We start from the raw sequence: 18,472 nt of genomic DNA, 5'->3' as shown, positions 1-18,472 counted from the left end.
TGCTACTGCCAAATGCACACAAGATATTTAAGAGGTTTTAAGTTGCCTTACTTATCTCTGTTTTCTAGTATGGACTCACAGAAATGATAGAGGGAATTTTTCAGCCTGCTGCTGCTTGGAAGTCACTGTATAATAGATTTGTCCAAGTTATTTTTGTTAAAAACATCTATAAATAGCTTGCATAACAACTTGAGTGTGTTAAGGAGTTATTGGGAATATTGCCTCATTAAAAAAATAAGCAGCAGCTCTGAAAAAGGAGCTCAGGATTTTACACAGTAACAAAGAACAGTACTTGAAGGGCTTTGGACCTGTTCATGTGCTTAAAATTAGGAATATATTCAAGTGTTTTGCTCAGCTGGAAACACTCTGAAATAATGTCAGTCCTCATTTCCCCAGTAAAAGAATGGCTACAAAATATTTCATCTCAGCGTGTTAGATCAGAACTCTGTTTCTATCAAATAATTTACGTACTGCTTTCTCACAACAGGCTTGTTTATTCAGTTGTGTTTGGTTTTCCTTCCTTTCCATACACAAGATCTGGAAACAATTTCTCAGTGGTTGTACAGAGATAAAAAGACAAGACAGTTGTATACTACAGAATGAACTACAACAGCCTTGAAGCAAGAAATGCATCAAATTCTAGCTTACTGGTTTTGTGCACTTCCATGCCTAACATTTAGTGGTGGATACAGGGTGGCACATAGCTCTGTAGGGATGGCTGCTCCTGCTTAGCCATCAGATAAAAGATGCAACTAAACCCCACTTGGTACAGGTTTCTGAAGGACCAGGAGATAACAGGGGGGAGTATCCCTCTTGTAAAAGTTATGTATAGATTCTCTGCAACTGATGCAAGCCTGAGTGAATGGCAGCTGCATTGGAACTTGTTTTCATGTTCTGGTCAAGCTTTCAGGAATGCTGGAGTGCTCTGTTTCATCTGGAACACGATGGCTGGGGACAACACACCAGAGCTGTGCACATCCAGAGCATACCCTGCAGAAAAATCATTTCCCTCCCATGCCAGAAAATGAAACAAAGTGGTTGCTTAGTTTCAACCTCAACAACACAATATTTTATATCTTAAATGACATTTGTATGTGTTGCTTTTGTATATACAAAACATTGCTTTCAAAGCAGGAGGCTTTTGTTTTCCTCAAAAACAGTTTTTTGTTAAACTCTGTATAAGTGCTGCCCAAGGATGCCGTAGAGAAGTCAGCAGTTTCCTTCAGCTAGACAATCAGGCTGCTTCCAGCCACTTGAAAAGTGAACATCTGTTACTTAGCAACTCGGGTGGCAATTTGGGAGCATGTACCACACTTGCCACTCTTCTAGCAAGACTGTCACAGACCCAGCTACTCCATGCAAATAATCCTTTCCACAAAGGCAGAAAGCTAATGTGAGAAGATTATACATTTCCAGAAATAAACTTTACTTCAGCTGTTCTTCAAACTGTAGTTAGAAGATGTTTAGCATATTATTTCCTCCACAACCATTGGACACTTAATTCAACAACCCACCAGTCAAGCTCTGTTTCTAGGTCAGAGACACGGCTTGTGCAAAACATTTAACTACAAGTAAATTTATTTCTTAGTTAAGAGTAAACCTGCTTGCTCTTACAGCAAGCCCACTGAAGTTTTTGTTCTGTTTGAGAAACTGCCAATAATCTCAGAAGCTTTAAGTAACTCAAACACAGATTATGCAAGATCTCCATGTTAGAGACTGGTTTAGTTTAAGGATTGGCTAACTGCATCATTCCCACCAGATAAAAGAAGTTGTGATTATCTTGTGTTACTTGCTGTTTACTTTTGGTGCTCAGTCACTAGTTTCCATAAACCTTGTTGTTATGTATTTCAAATTGTATCTCACTCCTCAACTCATCATTCCTAGCAGTGACTTGAGTGGCAATTGAAGATCCTATCAGCAAAATCATGACCTTGAGTAATTGATTTGGTTGCCTCGCAAAAAGAGCATGTCATATTTACTTTGCTTTCTGCAATTTTGGCTATTTTTCCATGGAAAGAGACACTAAGTCATTCAGATGGTCTTTTGATTATTACATTAGCTATAACTTTTTCCTTATGCTCTCTTTTATTCTGGTTTTCATGACAATCATTGTGCAAAAGCAAAATCTTAGCACATTTTTAGAAGATATTTTTGAAGCTTTCTGAGAATACGGGTAAAGATAATATTTATATACAGAGGGAAGAGATTTAAAGTAGTTGAATGTGTTACAAAATTATATTTTAAAATAACTTTGTCTGGTAACAAAATGTTTTGTCATCAGTAAATACCCAGAAGCTCTAGGATTCCTTGTACTAACAGCTGCCTCCTGCATGCACGTTCAGACTTTTACTTTTGATTTGATATGCAGGACAATTCACAAATTTTATTTTCCAAGTAGGACAGCCAGGTTTATATACTCACTCTCTCCTTTCCCCCTCTACCATCTACTTGTACAGAAAGGTATATCAGCTCACTTTCTACGGAGAGAAACGTATAATGAAATAAGCAATGAAAGCAGGAAAAATAAAAACACAGAGCATCTGTTCAACTATTTAGTGAGCAGACATTTAGTAATACATCTTAATTCCACACAAGACTAATATGAGCAGACAAGTCTACTAAATATTTATGTACAGCCTTGAGATATGTGTGCATTATAACAGTATATCAAAACAGGAGAGCAACCAATTACACAGAAGAAACAATGGCTACATAGGTTATTGTCTTGTAAAAAGAACTGGAGAAATGTGGAGCCAATCCCAGTGGCTAATATGTTCTTACTATTCTATTTTTATTGCTATGAAACTATTCTAAAACATGAGTTAAGTGACCCTTGTGCTCTTTTGTTTGAAATGAGCAAGTAATAATCAACGCAAAATGATTTGCTGTTTAAATGATGCGTGTAGGTGACCATATTTACCACTGACACCTGAAGATTAACGCTGCTACACACTTTCCCATCAGTTTTCCAGTATTTGTGGTCACTCTGTCTGGTATAAATACCTGTCTTCAGATGTGTTTCATGTCATAGGCTCCCAGCTCCAGCCAGGAACTATATTCCTAGTTTGTACTTAATCTAAATAGATGTTGGGCCCAGAAGCTTAAGTATTTGAGACTTTCTCAGCAGTCTGTTGTAGAAGACTGTCACTGAGAACAGTCTGTTTGCAATTCTACTTTCACATGTGAATTCAATATTTGTACTTGACATATTGGGGCAGGAAAGATGGATAAAAGAGGTGTCTGTGGTCTACCCTAAGCATACAGATTCATCTACCCCACTGCAGGGGAGTGCTTTTATGCTCCACATGTGCAGTCCAGGCTCAGTTATCCAACTCCATACTCCAGATGATTGTGTGTCCCTTCAGCTCTCTCTCAAAGACCTCTGCAGTTGAGAAAGGAGCATGATTTAACCGACATTTTACAGACTGAGATGAATTATGAGGACTATATCAATATTTTCCTACTTTCTGCATAGCCTAAAGAGGTAATTTTCTTTTTAAAAGGCTTGCTTTGTTACTTCAGTCTTTGGAAAGGAATTGCTGGAATTTTAGAAAAGCAATCTTTCCAGCTACACAGCTAGTGGTAACAACTAAGGTGAAATGAGAGGAAGTAAAGGATTAGGAAATTATTTCCTTATTTTTTTCTGCTGTCACCTTGAATCTTCTTGCATAAATCCTTAAATCTTGTCTAGCATGTAAATGAATTGGGTAGATGATAGCTCACCATCAGCAATGCTTTAAGTCTTCTAAACATATTATTAACAGTTAATGATTTCTAATTATGTTTTCTGTAGCAATTAAGTTATTGGCTCCTTCTCAAGTATTAAATCAGGACTTTTGCTTCTCCCTGCAACTGACACATGTTGGCATATTGGTAGGTAGCAGCAGTGTCATTTATACATAGAGAATGGCACCTGTAACTGCTTTGATGTACTGATCATAGAATGGCTTGGGTTGGAAGGCACCTCAAAGATCACCTCGTTTCAACCCCCTGCAATAGACAGGGACACCACCCACTAGCTCAGGTTGCCCAGGGCCTCATGTAACCTGGTCTTGAACACCTCCAGGGATGGGGCATCCACAGCTTCTGGGCAAGCAGTTCCAGTGTCTCACCACCCTCTGAGTGAAGAATTTTCTCCTAACCTCTAATCTAAATCTCCCCTCTTCTAGTTTAAAACCATTTCCCCTTGTCCTGTCAATGTCTGACTGAAAAAACAGTTGCTCTCCATCTTTTTTATACTTCCCCTTCAAGTACTGAAAGGCTGTAACAAGGTCCCCCCAGAGCCTTCTCTTCTCCAGGCTGAACAGCCCCAGCTCTCTCAGCCTTTCTACCTAGGAGAGGTGCTCCAGCCTCTTGGCCGTCTTTGTGGTCCTCCTCTGGACCTGCTCTAATAGCCCCACATCCTTCTTGTGCTGAGGACCCCATACCTGGATGAAGTACTCCAATTGGGGCCTCACAAAGGTAGAGCAGAGGGGGACAATCACCTCCCTCCACCTGCTGGCCACTCCTCTTTTAATACAGCCCAGGGTACAGTTGGCCTGCTGGGTTGCAATCACACACTGCTGGCTCATGTCAAGCTTGTTGTCTACCAGAACCCCCTGTCCTTCTTTGCAGGGCTGCTCTCACTGAGTTCTTCTTCCAGTCTGTCCTCATGTCCAGGGTTGCCCTGGCCCAGGTTCAGCACCTTGCACTTGGCATTTTTGAACCTCATTAGGTTCACCTGGGCCCACTTCTGATGAAATGAAAATCACAGAATCACAGAATGGAAGGAACCTCAAAAGATCATCGGGTCCAATGCCCCTGCCAAAGCTGGTTCCTTAGATCAGGCTGCCCAGGTAGGCATCCAGATGGAAAAATATTTATTGCTTGAAAGTTATCAGCATTGTATTTCTGTAAATCCTGCCACAAATCAATTTATTTAATCTAAAGTCCACTGCAATTTGAAATCTGAATGATTTGAGATAAAAAGATCAATACTTCAAACAGCAAAGAAATCTTATTTGAAAATAACTTTAAAGAGCTATGAATGCTCTTTTCTATAATGAAATTGTGATATGTTGCCACAACGACACTTTACATTCTAAAATTATAACAGACTAATTAACTGTTAGAATAGCTCAGCAAGGGAAGTAATAAACATTATCATTTGGGACCTTTAAATCCGCCTCACCATCTTTCAAAGTCATACATTGCCAGTTAATAGACTTACTTCAGCAACCACTGTGTGAAATGTCTAGTTTGTGGTAGGTAAAGGCCAAACAATGACTGTAACAGTCTTTTTATGGGAAGCTGTTGGAAGACTTTCTATAAGAATGAAAGAAACCCCTCGTGTTTCCATTGAAGACTGCATAGGTAATGGTTTGCATGGCAAAGCAGTCCTGACACAACCCCAGTCTGTTTTCTGCTGTAAGTTAAGCACCAGTGTGAACAAGGTCTTAGGGAACTGATGGCACTATCTACCTGTTGTGTAGACAACATCCTGTCAGAGACCAAATGAAACTCTAAACTACTTGGGTCATTATACAAGTGACCTTTCATTAAACAAGTATCCTTTTACCTAAGCAAAGTTTCTGTCTTGTATATCATACATAGGAGACTGGCCAAGTATCTTTTGAAATCACTTCATTTTCAACAGCTGCCTCTTGTGTCAAGATAGAGACATCAGAACAGGTCAACATGATGAGCTTAGATGTTCAATTCTCATCTCAGGAAGACTGAGTACCCTGAAGGAATCACTGCCTTCAGCAATAGAATTAAGGCTCACATATTGATATAAATCCTGGGTTTCAGACATTAAACAGAAGCAACCTAAGGATCTAGATTTGCCTACTATGCACAGTAAATAAAGTTTCTTCTAGGTTTTTCTAAAATTGTTTTAGGAGAAATGACAACAATCTGCTCCCTTATATTGGGAGTAGCGCTAGTATGAAGTGCTACAATACAATACAAGCAGTACAACACAAATTGCTTTACCAAAAACAATATTTGTGCTCTGGAAAGAGCACAGTGTGTTATTGTGGATCGCCAGCCTCTCAGCGATAAGAGCAGCATGAGCTCTTTATCCAAACCACAAATAACTAGAAACATAATAATAAAAAGGCTAGATGCTTATCTCTGAACAGATATTACCCATTCAGACCTACGTTTGCATAGGTTTTAGTTTAGACTTCATGCTGCATAACCTCGTATTTAGCATGCCATAGCTCAGCACATTTCCCATTTCATCATATCGGACTGACATCTAAAGATAAAAAGAAACCAGCTGAAACCTTCCCCTTATGTTAAAGCTTCTAGTAATATTCAGAAAGATTGTAAAAGGACAGTGTATTATTCTAGATTCCTGGTCCAGGTAGTATAATCCTGCAAACCTAGCTCTCCACAGAAAATTTTTGTATTTTGTTTTAGTCTATGGCTGTGACTGGACTCCACACCACAGTCCACATGAACCTGCACTAAAGCACACAGAATAAATTACTAACCTTTTAACTACACCACACTGAAGCCAGAGTTTACAGCTTCACCTCTATTCAGGTGAGCCCTCACTTGCAAACATTTCACAGTGCACTGCAGGCACAAAATTAAGCTTAGCCCAGAAGCATGATCTCACCACTTGGCTTTAGAAATACTGCTAGATTATTAAGCAGGATGATTTTTATGAAATCTCTTAAGAAGATTTTCATGAAGCCATAGGAATATATTCCAGAAACTTCTCACAGGAGGCATTCGATTTTTTTTTTCTTTTCTTAAGGAAATTCATTCATTAGGATTTATGAGAATTATGAAAATATATATATATGCATGAGGACAGGCATTGCTAGCATAGCATGAAAATACTTTGCTTAAAGCAGAAAGTAGCCTCAGCTTGATAGGAACCTTGGCTTCTACCAGGCTGCATTTGGAATTGCAGCTCAGGATGTTTATACATACTAAGAACCAGTTTAGATGGAGATGAGGTGGCCCAGGGTTATCACAGGCCCAAGACTCAGGTATGACTTTAAAGATGAAAAAATAAGAGCAGCTAGATAAAAATCTTGTCTAGTACCAGGCACACACCAGAATTCACAACTCAGCCACCTTTCTTAAAAGACCAGTGATGATCCCTGCCCAGTTGCATCAGGCTCTTTGAATAGAGCCATCTGGAGTGAACATGACCTGGAGACATTGTACTGGGTCTGGCTGGGATGTTAACTTTCCCTGCAGCAGCCCATACAGTGCTGTGGTCTGCACTTGTAGCTAGAACAGCAGTGGTATCACACCAGCATTGTCTGCTGCTGAGCAGTGCTGGCACAATATCAGGACTCTCTCTAACCTTCCTGAGGTGTGGGTAAAAAAGTGAGAAAAGAAACATCACCAGGGCAGCTGGCATAAACCAACCAAAGGGATATTCCATACCATGTGGTGTCACACTCAGCAATAAAAGGTGGAAACAGGAAGAAGAGGAGAGGGGTGGGCTCTTATTGTAAAAATGTTGGTCCTCCTCCCAAACACCAGCTACGTGTATTGAGGTCCTGCTCCAAGGACATGGTCGAGCATCGCTCATTTGGGGGAAGCAGAGAGTAATTTCTTTCCTCTGCACTTCCACATAGCCTTTGTTTTTCTCCCCTTTCCTTTTTTTTTTCCCCCTTTAGTTAAGTTGTTTAATTAATAATAATCTTTCCTTGATAATAATTATTTTTTCCCCTTCAATTAAATTATCCTTATCTCAACCTGTGAGTTGTTCTTTACCTCTTCCCCTCCTCATCTAAGGAGGGGGAGTGAGAGAGCGGTTGTGGTCCTTAGCTGCCTAGCACAGTAAAACCACCACAGACATCAATAATAAAATCTTGTGAACTAGCAAAAACTGGTTTAAGCAGTAAGTCAAGCTGGACATCAGCATAAACTTGCTTTATTCTTCTGTAAAACCAACATTTGAATTTATACTGGAGATGGGGCAGTTTTCTAGCCTAATGGAGGCAGCAGACTGTGTCACATGCAGACTAGACCCGAGGAAAGGGCAGTATGTTTCTCTTGGATCGTTAAAGACTTCCGCTGGAGCTGCATCCCACAAAGAACAACCTAGACCCTTAAAAATTTTGTAAGGCAAGAATGAATGACAGTGTAAATGGCTGTCCCTTTCTCCAAAGGAACTGTTAGTGAGGACTTCCATTGCTTCTTCAGCCAAGTAACTTGGTAATGGCATTTGTGACCATTAATTTGAGCCACCTGTTGTTTGTAGCACTTGAAGTTAAATTCAGGAAACAATTAGCTAATATAATCAAGCTTCTAATGAAAAAAGTAACTAATGTACATTGAAATAGACCACAACTACCTGTCAGAAATTAGTTTATTTCTGTTTTTCTTCATTCCACCGTAATGTAAATGAAGTGTAAAACATTTTTAAAGTGTTGTAGAGGAAGTCACCAAAGCAAGGCAATATATTCCTAATTCATTTAGGACTAAATGAGACCAACATTTACTGAATAAAGCAGGACACTTCTATGATGTTAAGATGATTAAAGATCCACTGGAAAAAAAAAAAAAGCATTAAGTCTGTATTTTGCATTTTTATTAATGAGGTTTTAGAAACTGGGAAATTAAGAGTATTTTTCTGCCCATTTAAATGAATGAACAAGAGCCATGGGAGGATGGGATGGGGGGGGGCATGTCTTTCTTTACACTTTTTAAAAGGGTTGAGCTATTTATGTGTCATCAGGGAAGCATTCATTGATTTCACATAGATGAGCTGTGTAATGGGATTCAGAGCTTTGCAATTGTAGCCACTAGGTTAACTGTGGGTCATTAAAGGCCAAAAAAATCATCCACTGGAACATCTTCAGCAGTATGTGAAGCTAGCTTGCATCAGCAGTGCAAACATCAGAATGACCTTTTTTTTTTTTTAAATCACCTCTTCCGAAAGAGTCCCAAACTGCAGTTTCTAGGATGGTCCCTCTGAGCTTTCTACCAGGATCAAAAGTCACAGGGAACAACCACCCAAATAAAGCTATACCAGTTTGCTACATGCCAAAACCATCTATGGTAGCACTCAAGTTAAAGAATTTGTATGACTCAGAAAACTAATTATGTAATTAAAATTTTGCACAGTGTCTTGACATTCTGTTCTATTGTATGACACATGAAAATTACCCAGTTTGGTATAGCTCATATTTCATTAGTACTTGCTGGATTTTCTAGCTATCTCTATTTGCTATTGCACATGTTTTAGGATAAATTACTAAGTCTATTTAAATTTTAAGCAATGGCTGCAGCCCATTCAAGACCTCTTTCATACCAGGAATAAAGGGATGGTGGAAGATGCTACCTCACCCCTGCTAGGGTAAATGAAACAGGAAGAACTAGTCTAATCCATATGAACATGAGCATAGTCAGTGCTTTATGCAGGTTAAGAGAATGTAAAGGTTGGCAGACTAGTAACAAATAAGGTCAAAAGAGATGAAGAACACTCTGCCCCAAGGAGCAGCTGTTCCTGAATCATTTCAAGCAAATTGATCTAAGTAATTCTTGAATTCTTTCAGCAATAGATATTCTCTACTGGTATACTTTAATGCTTCCCTATCCTCTACAGCATCTTGGAAGGATATTTATCTGCCCATGGTATGAGGAACCAACCTCAGTTCGTAGCTTTTGATTTGTGACTCAGGTTCTCCATGCAGTACTTTAACCCCATTACTTCTTGTTCTGTCAAGAAACGAGTCCCTTCTCTACCAAGACATTTTAATTATGAAGCTCATCACTGCAGCATTCTTGCTCCCATAGCTATATTATCCTTTGGCAGATTACTGCCCTACAAATTATTGCTGCTTTTTGAAAAATAGGAAGTTAAGGATAAAGTTAAATTCTGCAAACTTTTAATTGGACTTGAACATTCAGCTTCCATACTCTGCTGAAGTCCTGAAACATATGTAGACATGAGGCAAAAAATAAGCCTGAGTTATTGCTTTCCTTGTTTCTTTACCCAAAATAATCCATGCAATAAATATAGGTTCTAGAAAATAATCCTGAAGAGTTCTAGATGATGGATACAATGTTGATTTGTCACTCCCAATGTTTTACTGAAAGAAAATGAACATAAATGTCTTTTGGTGGATATAACACTAGAGTTGTCAATAGCTTCTTGCTAGGACAGATAACAGTGCAACTTCTATATTATTTTGCTCTCCTTTTGCTAAGAAATCTCGAGTTTTACACGCTGTACGTGGTATTTTATATTGCCTGTGTAAAGATTTGTACTTCCAAAACACTTTGAACTTCGTGAGAGCGACACCCAGTGGTACAATGTTTTCCTGCTTGTAGCAACATATGCCAGATAAATCCGCTTGCGTGCTTCCAAATTTAAAGTCATATTCATTTCCATGATCCTGTAAGCAACATAAATATTAAAAAGAAATGCATTACCTGAAGTCTTCAGACTGGAATTCCTGGAGTAGAATATTTAAATTATTTTTAACTTAGCTGGATAAATGACCTGTCAGCACTGAGAAAAGCAAAACACTTCACTGCGAAGGAATTTGTGGATGCCAAAGACTCTGAAGAACACAGATTTAGCACCCAGTTATGGAAAGTCCCAGCTTTTTGGTTTCCAATAATATTTTAGGGCAAGCATCTCACACAATTCGTGAGTGAAAGTATTCATGAAATGACTAGATGCTCTGCTGGGAGTTGCATGGACTCAAAACAGAAATCTTCAGTGAGGCACATTATTTCAGGCCCCCTATTAAGTACTATTTACTTTGACATATGCCCTCTTCCTGCCTTTCCAAGACTCAATCTTGAGTGAATACCTGCTTCCCATTTTCTGACAAATCAGATCACAGGAGAAAGAAATGTCTTTTTTGTTTGTTTTTAAATGAGGACTGATGGATGGTGGTAGTATGGACTGCAGCTATAAACATACACACACTCATTCATGTTACTGTTGTATTACCCAGAACAAGTTTTTCCAATAATCGTAAATTAAATCAAGACACCAAATAACAGTCCCTACTGCTTCCCAGCAGTAGGATACTGCATCATCCCCTGGCACAACGCAGTTGACAGCTAAACCCAAAAAGCCAGCAGCTTGCGCAAGTCATGCCACCCATTCAACAGCCCAAAGCCAAAAGGGTTACTCCTTGCGGGGTTCAGTTTCTTTAAGAAATACATTGTCAGGTAGCTCCAATATGCAGATTTACTGCTTTACTTTCCCTCATTACCATGTTTACCCAAGTTGTTGTGACAAACATTAAACAAAAAAAAAAAAAGATCCCTGTCGAGATTTTTTTCCTCAGGTCCTGCAACACGGAACCTAACAGGACAAGTCGGGGGCAGGCTAGAAGGAGTGCTCAGCATCAATGAAAAGATGCTGGTGACTGCATGCCATGCTATGACTGATCTGAGGCTTTAATATTTTTAAAAACTTCATATATGAAAAGTGAGGCATTTGGACTAACATGGAAATATTTTGCCATTCCAATAAGTTATAACCTGTAAAACTGCCTGCCACTTATGTTTGCTTTATACTGAAGCTTTATTCATCATTTTATTTGTGTAAGTAGAATAAATGAATAGACATGCCCAATCTCTTGGCCAATTTCAACATTAGATCATAGTTTAAACATTCTTCTCTACAGAAGGATGGCAGAAATGTGTCCTGTCTAGCCCTTATTTTTTAATAAACATTTTACATTTGTATGGAGAATATGATCCCATCTGAGTCCAGACTATGGAAACTGGGGGTCCACATAACAGCTTAAGATGACACCAAGTCAGGGTCTGGCTCAGCAGGCCAGACTGGCAGAAGTGATTCATATTTCGTGTTTCATTTTTTTCTGATCTTGGTAACTTATCCCATTGAGGACATATTCAATTACAGGGAAAACTACATTATCCCTGAACTTATGGGAGGACATTTTCCTCTGGCTTGGCCTCCAATTGTTTGGACATACAATTTTTTGCAAGACAACTAGAGAAACCAAAATGAGTCCTGAACTTAGAGCAAGAGTCCGGTTTTAAGGTCATGGTAGAAAGTGAGATGAAACAAACCCAATTGCACCTTGGCAGCAGCTGGAGACTCAGTCTACCATACCAGAGGACAGACATCTTCTGATCTGTGTGGTGCTGCTGAGGTCACTGAGGATCTAATTCTAAATCTAACTTCTTTTGTGAGGAGGAGAAAAGTGTTCATATGTGGTGAGCCCAAGGCAGAACAGGGCTGTGTCAGGCAGGAGGGGAGAAGCCACATGCATTGAGCAGCAACCTAAGAAAGCACTGGAGTAGAGACAGAGCTTGTATCACAGGCATGGTCTTACCAGTTTTAAAAAGCAATAGCAAAACACACTAAGGTATTTCTCCCTCCCCCCTTGCACACACCTGAGGAAGGTGTTTAGTTGTTCCTGTATTTTGTTTTACATACACCAAACCTAGATATATGTCCTGGTTTCAGTTAGCACAGAATTAATTTTCTTCCTAGTAGCTGGTGGAATGCTGTGTTTTGGCTTAGAATGAGAAGAGTGCTGATAACACCCCGATGCTTTAATTGTTGCAGAGCAGTGCTTATACTAAGTCAAGGACATCTCAGCCTTTGCTCTGTCCTGCCAACGGGCAGGCTGGGGGGTGCAGTAAGAGCTGGGAGGGGACAGACCCAGGACAGGTGACCCAAACTAGCCAAAGGGGTATTCCATACCATCTGACGTCATGCTAAACAATATATAGGGGTGGCTAGCCGGGGGGAGGGGGCCGGACTGCTCGGGGTTAGGCTGGGCATCGGTCAGCGGGTGGTGAGCAATTGCATTGTGCATCACTTGTTTGTACATACTATTATTACTTTCGTATTATCACCATTGTATCATCATTATTATTATTGTTATTATTATTTTGTTATTTTTTTTTTCCTGTCTTATTAAACTGTCTTTATCTCAACTCACGGGCTTCACTTTCCATTTCTCTCCCCCGTCCCAGAGAGGGAGGGGGGAGGGTGAGCGAACGGCTGCGTGGTGTTTAGCTGCCGGTCGGGTTAAACCACGACAATATATTAGGGCCATCTCTCACATGACTACATGAAAATAAATTGCTCTTCCATTCTCCACATACACTTGTAAATAATTGGAGTGGTTGTGTGCATACAAGTAACAGCAGAGCTGATTTTCTGCTTCCATCAGTCTACATTAACGTTGTGCTGTATAAGCAGAAGTGAATAATGTCTGGTAAAACAGGTATGGGATAGTGTCACACAGATCATGCTTTACGCACTCTTGCCTCCTGCTTTTCTTCCCTAAGTCAGTATAATAGTGCTAGAGATCTGAATTTACAACATAAACATAGTTCAACATACGTGAAAAACATTTGCTTTAAAAGACAAAATTGCTGGAGCAATTTTAAATATTTTCAAAAAGCTAAAGCTGCTCAGACAGACAAATCTTGTTTTGACATGCGCCCCAAAAATAACCATGGCAGACTCAGAATTTACATCTACATAAAGAAGGTTAATGAACCAGGCAAATTGTGCTGCACAGGAAGCAAATGCCAAATATTGCTCTTAGCTCTTTCTTGTGAGTCAGTGGCTGCTGCAGGAGCAGGGGTACTAAAATAAATAGGGCTGCATACTCAGTGCAGTTGGAACACTCCAAAATGTCATGAAGCTGTCAGTCTGCATGTCAGAATCGATGTGCAAGACTGTCAGTAGAAAGGCAGGATGAATCTGGAGCTTTAAATAGTCACCATCTTTTACAGTTGTTTATTAGCAGTAAAGGAGGCCTACCTTCCCTCCACATCACTGCAAATGATGCTCTTTATTCAGAACTACATTGTAATTGCCTTTTCATGTGGAAGTTGTAAGTAATACATAGATACTTGTCTGAAAAAAAAAATCTTAGAGGTGACAAAAGAGTACAGGTTATTTGAATATGCTCAGGTCTCCCACACAAGACTAAATTTAGAAGCAGTAACTTTTTTTGGGGAGGAGTAGGGACACAATGATAAAGGAATAGTTTTAACTGATACTGGATATTGACAGAAATTGAAGATATGCAATACAGCTACCTCCACCAATCCATAAGTTTTCTACAAGTCTTCCTATAGATCTTCTATAGCTCCAACTTAAATTACTCCATTTAAGAATAAAACAAATTTAAGCTGACAAATTTAAGAGGGTACGTTTAGGTTAGATACAAGGAAAATTCTATACTCAGGAAATGGTGACCCCAGGCTGCCCAGAGGAGCTTTGGTTGCCCTATCTCCAGCAGTGCCCAAGGCCATGTTGGATGGGGCTGGGGGCAGCCTGGGCTGGTGGGAGGGGGTCAGGGCTGAGTGTGCTTTAGGTCCCTTCCAACCCAAAGCATTCTACGATTTGGTGATCCTAACTTGAAGAAAATTCAAGTTAAATGAGTGGCCACATCAAAAAAAAAATATTTCTAGCTGACTTTGAACAGTGCTGGATGCAGGACAAAATAATTCCCTTCTACCTCAGTTGATACAGTCTAAAACTCTTTTCATCTACTAAGCAGAAAGTTATGGTGCTGCATCTGAACATTTCTGTAGGTACCAACATCCATGAACATCTACATAAATACAGGCAATCCTGATCCCAGAAATTGCTTTGGGGTAAAATTACATACAAAGAGTAAGTTCCCATACATGCAGGAGACAATATATTGAATGCAAAATAGATGGAATTCAAATATGAGAATTTTAGGACTACAAATATCAATGATAACTCTACACATACTGATTTTGACTATTCAAAGGTTTTGGGAATGTGGGGAAAGAAAACTTATTTAAAGTACCAAACAGCTCATCACTTTCACAGCGTAACTGCAATCTTCTTCCACAGACTACTGTGAAGTGTGCATTACCACAAATATTTACAAACACCTTCTTACTGGGGTTTCAGAAGATAAATTTATTCTGAGAATGACTCAAAAACTCAAATGCGAGTTGGCTGCATTGTGAGCTAGACCATCTCAGACAGACAGGGCAGAATCTCTGCAAAAGTGATCACGCTGGCAATGTTTCCTCATTGCTGCCTTTCCCTACCTATTTTCTGGTAAATTAGTCCCTTGTTTAAAATGTGTCTGTTCAATGGAGAGTATGACACCTTTGTTTTCTTTGTCTCCTCTATTTGGTCTTGAGATTACAATTTAATTATGCTCCAGAGAAAATGGCATGAAATAATTTTCTGGAGAGGACTACAACTATCTGTTAAGACAGAAATTTGGACATGAGACTTCTTTCAATCACTGAGAAATTCAATACTGTGCACATCCACCTCCTCTTTTCCACAGGAGATGTTATCAGTTGTTAGTTTGCCTTCTAACACACAATTGCCCTTTATTTATTTATTTAAAAAAAAAAAAAAAAAAAAAAAAAAAAGGAACCATCCATCGTTGTCACATTGAAATAACCAATACAACAGCGGCAGCTTCAGCCTGAAACTTCGGGGGAGATTTAAGAACAAACATAGTCACATGCCTTCTCTGTAAAGAATATAGACATGACTTCGACATGCCATTTAGGTTGTAAGGACAGCTCTCTTTACCCCATGTCCCCGGTTTAGTTTCCAAGCTATGGGGACACAGATTTTGCTGGCATGTGCTGCCACCTAATGGTACGGAAACCATCTGTCTAGACGGAAAGGCAGAAATGTACCAAAACAGGGTGAAACTGCAGGCAGGCTTTGCAAACCAATCCTATGAAGTACGCAGTTTTTCTCTGGGACAGTAAGTGACATGTCAATTATAAGTAAAGAACTAGAAAAAGTCAGTGATAGGTTTCACCTCTAATTGCCTCCTGCAAACCGTGGGTAGAGAAATATTTTTTATGTTCATATACATCATCTCACATATCACCTGATGACACTATATAGATACACCCACATTTTATATGTACATATATCATACTTTCATCTCATAGGGTCATTACGTTCTAACCTGATTCTAACCAGACTGATTCTAGCCAAAAGGTGTCCCCACAACACCACAGAAATACCATTAGGAGGTATCCTTGCTGAGCACCTAACAGCTAGGAAGGCTGCTTATTACCCATATCTCAACTTTCTATCCCCTCACTGAGGAAATAAACCAAAAGATCTAAGTAGAAATAACTGAGATCAAATCCACATATTCTGTTTGTCAAAATCCTGCAACAGCTTTTCAGATGATTAGCACACAAAAGCCTCCAATATCATCCAGAAATACTAAAAGAAAACCTACAGCCCAAACCAAGAAGTTACAAAGCCCAAAAAGTAATTGAGAGGAAACCTTGTCACCCAACCCACGTTTCACAACCCCTACCTGTTGTGTCCTCAAGGAAGATAGAAGAAACCCCAATCTGTACACTCATGAAATCAGCTCCACAAAGAAGAAAAGTAATAAATAAATAAATATATACAATGACCAGCAGCTGCCCTTAATAACATTTCAGTAATATTTCTTTTTCTTACCAAAAGGGGATATTTTCCTGCCTCCTCTTATATCACATTCCTCTCCATCCCCATAATGACTATCATGTGCTGTCAATTACCTTCAATCAATTCAAGCTGGTGGTAGCCTCCAACACCATCACTTTCTTCTCCTTCTACTTCAGAAGCAGAGATTATGGATTGAATGAATTGATTGAATGATTGAATTATGAATCCTGAACTGAAGAAGTAGCACAAATGTGTAGAAGGGGAAGGAGAACAGCAATAGCCACACAAGCTTTAGGCACAAAAACTTGGAGAGGAGGAGAAGTCTGTGCTAAAAGAACCCACAAAGCTTTTCATTAAGTCTAAGGCAAAAGCTTGTCAAACAAGCAGGGACTTTTAAACATATCATGGGCTGGTTTTCTGGAAAGAATAAAATAAACAAATAAAAACTGAATTAAATATAATTTGTAAAACAGTGTGCTTTTCTCACCACAGACAACTGGAAGGGTTTGTTTGGGTCCAAAGCCTTTTGCTTGTTTTGATACCCTGTTCTTCTCTTGATTTCCACTTACTGACCTGATGATACATTGTGTGACTTTTGTCACACAATTCTGCAATTTTTGCCAGTGTTTCAACAGACAACAAAATCAGTTTCTTTGGAAAATGGAAGAAAACCAAACCAAACTCTACAACTTGATAAAGCCCGAAATAATCCCTGGGTATACTGGCTATATTTCTGTTGAAGTTCATGCATTTGTTCTTGTGAGTTAATTTGAGGGGCAAGCAAAGAGTGGGGCTTGCTTAGAAAGACCCACAGTGTTTTGGCAGGTCTAAAACAGAGCTTGACACAGTGTGGTGCTCTGCAGCAGCCTCTGATCCACTCATCTTCCCGCTGAGCTTGTTCCTGCCAACAGGCCCCACTGTGTTGGTTCAAAGATGGAAGGAATAAACCCATAAACAACCCTGATGTCTCCTGCCACATACAAAAAAAAAAAAAAAAAAAAAAAAAAAAAAAAAAAAAAAAAGACATAATGCCTTTTCCAAATTCATAAGGCTTGTGAAAGTACAAGTGGTACAATGTCTTGGCTGTGTCCCTTTAAATGGTTTGTGTTGTCTTAATCAACTCTACCTCTCACTTGTGCGAGGGATGTCAGGGCTTCCTGACAGCAGCCCTGATCCGAGCACCACAAAGTTCCATGTCACTGGCTGCAGCCAAACTTAGGACCGGCCCTGGAGGTGTCTGCCTGTGTAGCTGCAATTTCCTCATTTGAGCATGGCATGGCTGAATTGCAGACAGTATGGGGCCCTTTGGGAAGATGAGAGGAATGAGTCATCTGTGTATAGTATGATAACTACATGACTGTTCTCATTTAAATAAAAAGAAATCAGGCAGAGTTCTCAGAGTTTCTTATAAGGTGTTGTACAATAAGGTTTAGGGAAGGCTGCTGTTTCTCCTAGTGCTGTAGTAAGTACTGGGACCAGACAGGAGCTGGCTGACTGACTATATTCATTGCAAGCTGACAGAAAGAGAAAGCACAGCCCAATGTATTGTCACTAATCATTTATAGCAAGGAACTCTTGGCTGTCTTTATGCTTCTTTTATTGTTTAACTGGAATGCCACAGTAGCAAAGGCCCTCTTATTCTAAAAACTACAGGCCCCATCATGTTGCAGCATCCCCTCCATCAGCTGACAGGAACATCTCATGAGAAAAAAGCAGGGGCCTGCTTCTAGCATTAACCCTAGAAACAATTAGTGGTAACACATTTCTCAGAACATTCAAAAATTTTTGTTCTTTCCCCTTTCAACAATGTGCAACACTTGGGCTTCTGCATTGCCAGTAACAGAGCTCAAGGTGATGCTTTTTTAGGGTAGCCAGACACAGGTGATAGTCAAGGCCAATGAGGGTCACGGAGGCACAAAAAGAGCCTGAAAGCCCAAGAAGAGCATTGTCCAATCACTGTGAACACGGCTAGCCAACAGAAGCATAGATATGACTGGAATTTGGGATGATTTGAGGGAGTGAAGGATATGGCCGGCATTGGTTGCAGTTCTCAGAGTGCAAAATTTAAAAAAGGGACCCGATCCTTTAAAATTA

The 18,472-nt window shown here is 39.6% G+C and overlaps 1 long non-coding RNA gene across 1 annotated transcript in view; it reads right to left on the bottom strand.

Annotated features, from left to right (window-relative positions):
* LOC311442362 overlaps positions 1-16,392 on the bottom strand; it is an 85,334-nt gene extending 68,942 nt beyond the window's left edge. The window contains exon 1 of the long non-coding RNA XR_014696570.1: positions 16,263-16,392. This is a non-coding gene — a long non-coding RNA (uncharacterized lncRNA). The remainder of the gene's footprint in view (positions 1-16,262) is intronic.
* Positions 16,393-18,472: the final 2,080 nt, after the last annotated feature.

This window comes from Aythya ferina (assembly GCF_964211825.1).
Source record: "Aythya ferina genome assembly, chromosome: 10".
In the NCBI taxonomy this organism is placed as follows: Eukaryota; Metazoa; Chordata; class Aves; order Anseriformes; family Anatidae; genus Aythya; species Aythya ferina.
Note: the sequence above shows the minus strand (reverse complement) of the source record. Positions and strands in the feature narration are given on the sequence as shown.